Source organism: Trachurus japonicus, chromosome 7 (genome assembly GCF_045865225.1).
Source record: "Trachurus japonicus isolate A0001 chromosome 7, Traja_1.0".
Classification (NCBI taxonomy): Eukaryota; Metazoa; Chordata; class Actinopteri; order Carangiformes; family Carangidae; genus Trachurus; species Trachurus japonicus.
The window spans coordinates 33,519,301-33,525,423 of record NC_140913.1 but is presented as its reverse complement, the minus strand read 5'-3'; positions in this window follow the sequence as shown (position 1 = coordinate 33,525,423).

Sequence of the window (6,123 nt, the reverse complement as noted above, 5' to 3'; positions counted from 1 at the left end):
TACTACCAGTCATAATTGAGTCTATAATAGCCTACAGCAACTGAATTGTAGTTATCTGTAATAACAAACCCCATACACATGAATGGTTAAAGAAAAAAAAACGTCATTTGTCCTATAGGAAGGATGTAGTTGTGGATCTGAAATGTTGTTTTTGACGAGGCAAAACTGCATTATAGATATCTGCAACACATCCAGTCTGACTTTTAGTAAATGTTAAAATTAGAACTAGAATTAGAAAAACTTTATTGTCCCGCCAAGGCAGGAAATTCATCTTTGGTCTCACTGTTTACGGTACATACACAGACGCTTGCCAGCAAGACAAAACAGATCAACAATGATCACATAATAAAAATACATTAATGTTTACTCACCTTTGTCCTCGTTTCTTACCGTCTTCCCCACGACGACGCGACATGGATGATCCCAGTTGTTCCGTGTGTGTCTCCTCCAGTGAATCCATCAGGGAAACGTGACTGAAGTCTCCTGGTATTTTTAATAAAAAGCGCCTCTGGATGTTTAGTCTGTATCCTAGTAACGACTGCAGCGGTTGCCATGGCAGGGATGTACAGTACACAGCGATATGTTATGATTTGAAAAAAAAAAAAAAAGTCTTCATCAGCATCAGCACCGGCTCATCATCCCTCGTCTTATTTCCCATGATGCCTAGAGTAGAGTACATCTCCGCCCCCAAAGCCTCTATGAAAATTTACTTGTACATTAAATTACATTGCACAACTGTTCATCTAACTGAATTACTGTAAATATGTTTTATGTTTCTTTATATAACTTATCTCCAGAGTTATCATATCTGTATCTTTTATTCTGATCTATTGGAGACACAATAATTTCCTGCAAAGGATTAATAAAGGACTATTCTAACATTTTTTTCACTATATTCTTTAATGTTATGATTGACTGAATTTTGGGTTTTCATTGAATGTAAGCCGTAATCAAGACATGCAACAGTCTGTGTGTAATGAAGCTATATAATAAATGAGTTTAACTATTTAAAAAAACTGTAAAAACTTGTATTAATCTTTCATTGCACAATTGTTCATCTAACTCACTGATTGTTCACTGACTGAATTACTGTAAATATGTTTTATGTTTCCTTATATAACTTATCTCCTGAGTTATCGTATCTGTATCTTTTATTCTATTCTATTGAGAAAACAATAATTTCCTGCAAAGGATTAATAAAGGACTATTCTAACATTTTTTTCACTATATTCTTTAATGTTATGATTGACTGAATTTTGGGTTTTCATTGAATGTAAGCCATATGGGGGCGGGACTAGATAAGCTTTTGCTTCTCCTGCTTTCCCTTTTGGCCATGTGTATTGTATTACTTGAACTAAGATGAAGTGTGATGATGATAATTTAAATTGACATGCCCGAAATAAACAAATTGATTGATTGATTGATTGATTGATTAATCAAGACATGCAACAGTCTGTGTGGAATGAAGCTATATAATAAATGAGTTTTACTATTTAAAAAGAAATAAAGTAGTATTCTATTCTATTTTATTCTAAAATGAAAGCACCTCATCATCATCTCAGCTGGAACAGGGCATCCTCCAGCCCTGCACCTTTGTTTTCAATGAAAGAAGCTCCTCTCCTGAACAAACTCCTCTCCACACACACAAATATCCGTCAGTAGTCGACTAAATACAACAAAAACACACAAAAACAGTAAAACACACAAAATAAATAAAGTAAAAACTCAGAGCTACCACTACCAGACTCTGCTGCGACCAGTTGAAGTGCATCATGCTCTAGATTAGAATAAAAGTTGATTTGTGCATCATCACCTTTCACAAATATATGGTAGTAATGTACAAAACATTACGGATGGAAATTAGCCCTGCATTAAATCTGGTGCACCCATCATTTTGTTTTTCTTTTTTAATGATTAATGTAAGTGCACATTGTCCCTAAATAAAATATAATGAAAAATCAAATAAAAACACGTCACTGCTTCATATCAGTTAGAAAAGTTCAACAACAGGCCGATAAAGAGCAACGACGTGAAATGGAGCAGCTTTATTGTGTTTGATTTAAGATATAGATGTGACCTAGAATGACTGTACAGGTATGTCACAGTTCATTGCATACAAACACCCTGTGGTTTTCTTATGAGAGGTAAAAATGAAAGTGAAACATGTCAACGCCCCGGGTTTATAAGTAGAGAGAAGAGTGACCTTTGTCACTGTCAACCCTGTTACCTCTGCAGTGTAGACAGTAGGATGTCTGTCCTGTCATCTATTACTCCTGTCAGTCCTGTTGGAGGTAAAATGTTGACTTTTAACTCTTACCATTATAATTTAAACTATATAGACTTACATAGAAAATAATCTCAATGAGACTAAAGTAGTGCTAATGTACCATATACAGTATTACATATTTCTAATTACAAATACTGTATATTGTAAAGCTTATGTCGGTTGACGAATACGAAAACATTAAGGAGAAAAACTGTAATAAAATATGAAATTCCACAGCCTGAGATGGCACAATGTCATTTCTTGTCATTTTAAACTTTCTTTGATTCCTGGCTACTTACTAAAAATACTGTAGCAATTATGTAAATATAGTCTAAATTTTAACATTTCAAAGTTGAAAAGTCACCGATTTCATGGAATGAAACACAACACAACATCTGGCTGCTGTCATATACAAACTTTATTCAAACAAACTTTCAGATTTGAACAGCAGGATTTAACAAAGAGCGTTTCATCTTAAAATCCCCGTCGGATACAGTAGAAAAGAGTAAATATAGTAAAACATCTGCATAGAGAGGAGGAGGAGGAGGAAGACCCACCGAACCCACAGGAAACAACCTCGGCTCGTTAGCAACAGGCTGCACACACGCACACACGCACATATATACACATGCACACACACACATACACACACACTCCAAAAACTCAAAATATTTCCAAGAATATTTGTCTTATTTCTTGTCAAAATGTCTCATTTCTAGTCCAAACTAATCTCTTTCCACTTAGAATAAGACTCATCACCTACAAATTAACTTGTTTTTAGATCATTTTCACTTGCAATATGTAGAAAAATCTTTTTGTGCTTGTAATAAGGAAGAAAAACTTGCTCCACTATCAGATTTTTCTACTTATTTCAATTGAAAATATGCTTGAAAGAAGGAAAAAAGTGTCTAAAACAAGCTGCTTTTTATGTGATGAGTCTTATTTTAAGTATAATGAGATTTATTTCGACTAGAAATAAGATTTGAGTTTTTGCAGTGCAGTCACGTGATCATCTGAAGGGAAGTCACTGAATCGTAATCAGAAGAGTTTCAGAAAATCAGAGCTGGAGACGCAGATTTAAATGTTGAATAATTATGGAAGTACAGAAGATGGCAGCGCACACACATACACACATATACACACACACACACACACACACACACACACACACACACACACACACACACACACACACACACACACACACACCATGCTGGTTCAGGAGTGACACTGCACAGCCTTGTCTGCTGAAGATTATTATTATTATTATCACCGTGTACTGTAAACGTCTGAGGTTTGATTGATTGTATTATGGGATGGAGGAGCGATGAAGCGCTGGTTATTATTTGATCAGTAGTCCAGCAGTTTCTTCCCTCACACCAGGTGAGTCGGAGCTGCTCACCTGTTCTGCACTGCAAAAACTCTAAATCTTTCCAAGAATATTTGTCTTTTTTCTTGTCAAAATGTCTAATTTCTAGTCAAAACTCATCTCTTTCCACTTAAAATAAGACTCATCATAAAAATGCACATGTTTTTAGATAATTCTCACTTGTTTCAAACAAATTTTCACTTGAAATAAGTAGAAAAATCTGCCAGTGAAAGCACGTTTTTTGTGTTTGTAATAAGGAAGAAAAACTTGCTCCACTATCAGATTTTTCTACTTATTTCAAGTGAAAATATGCTTGAAAGAAGTAAAAAGTGTCTAAAAACAAGCTACTTTTTATGTGATAAGTCTTATTTTAAGTATAATGAGATTTGTTTTGACTAGAAATGACATTTTGACTAGAAATAAGACAAATATTCTTGGTAAGATATTTGAGTTTTTGCAGTGTGGTCTATCACATGATTGAAATAACACACAGCCGAGAGAATTAAGGATTCACAGGAAAACATGCACGAAGAAAAAAAATAAAATAATAATAAAAATAAAAAGAGAGAAAAACATACTTTGCATTGTAAAAATGTTTCTATAATATCTTTATATATATATATTCATTTAATATCATAACTGTCAGATGTTATTTAACCATGAAAATGAAAAGTACCATAAACATAAAATTTGATGCTGACAGAAAAAATAAACACTTGGGTTATTTTAAAAGGAATAAATTAAAAGGTGATATATACATTTAAAAAAAAAGAAAAAAAAGTGGGATATTTACAATTCAGTTTCAAGATGCCAATTTATTTGCTATACATGCTGATTATGTGAAGCTCTTAGTCTGCCCCCTAGAGGCCACAACAGGAACAAGCTCCAGTGTAAGGTTTATGCTCACAGACGCACTCATTAATATTCATTATTATTATTTATTATTATTATTAGGTATTAAAAATAGATTCATATCAACAAGGAGGCGCGAAAAGAAAAGTCACCTGATTTTTAATTAGTTCAATGTTTTAAAAAAAGAAAATAAAAACAAACAAAACACCGAAGTCGACACCTCGTGGTTGTGGTGCGCTGATCTGGAAACAGTGGATTCGTCCTTTTGAGGAGAACAGGTAAAAATCATCATCATCATCATAGTAAGAAAAGTTCAGAGTAGTAAAATACACTTTTTTTTGTTTGTTTTAAAAGAGAAAAGTAGAAAAAGAGACTTTTTTTTTTTCATTGGCACAAAAACTCCAGAGTTCAGAGTTCATCGTCTCCGTCCTGAGACGAGCGGCGGCGTCAGTAGCATTTCATTCAGAGGAAAATAAAAGTAAAAGACGAACTCTGCATCACCTCTTCTTTGTGGGCGAGCAACACACACACACACACACACACTGCAAAAACTCAAAATCTCTCCAAGAATATTTGTCTTATTTCTTGTCAAAATGTCTCAATTTTAGTCAAAACTAATCTCTTTCCACTTTAAATAAGACTCATCACCTAAAAATTAACTTGTTTTTAGATCATTTTCACTTGTTTCAAACTAATTTTCACTTGAAATAAGTAGAAAAATCTGCCAGTGAAAGCAAGTTTTTGTGCTTTCAAGTGAAAATGATCTAAAAACAAGTAATTTTTTAATGTTTTGAGTGTTATTTTAAGTAGAATGAGATTTGTTTTGACTAGAAATAAAATTCTGACTAGAAATAAGACAAATATTCTTGGTAAGATTTTTGAGGTTTTGCAGTGCACACACATATATATGTCACACACACTGATGAGGATCCAGAGAGTTTTGCATCCTCATCCAGAATCTCACAACCATCAACAAACTTGCAGCACAGAGAAGAAAAAAATGTGGTTATAGAGTTTAAAATATTCACCAGAAAGTTTTTTTTTTTTTTCCAGTTGCTCCAGGTTGAATATTAAAAAAAGAAAAGAAAAGAAAAGAAAATTAAAGTAAATATCCCCACAACAGTTGGAAGACTCACATGTTGAATCAAGTGCGTTAAAAATAGAAAAAGAAAATAAAAATCCTGTAGTGGTGCTTTCAGCAGGACAAACCTCGTATCCACGGTTACGAGTCTTTATGAGTCTGGTGGATTAACACAGGAGGAGTGTCGTCGTCGGAGGAGGGGGGTGAAGTGTCTTTTATAAAGTCACCTAACCCGACACACACACACTCACACACACACACACACACAAAGAGAGAGAGAGAAGTAGAAAAACCTGCTCGTCCAGACAAAGTGACTGAATAACAAATAAAAACGTCTCGGAGGTGAACGTCGCTGATTGCTTCGATGTCTCACTGACGATCCCTGATGCACTGCAAAAAACTCAAAAGCTTACCAAGAATATTTGTCTTATTTCTAGTCAAAATGTCATTTCTAGTCAAAATAAATCTAATTCTACTTAAAATAAATAAGACTCATCACATTTAAAACGTAGCTTGTTTTTAGACACTTTTTTTTTTTTTTACTTTTTTCAAGCA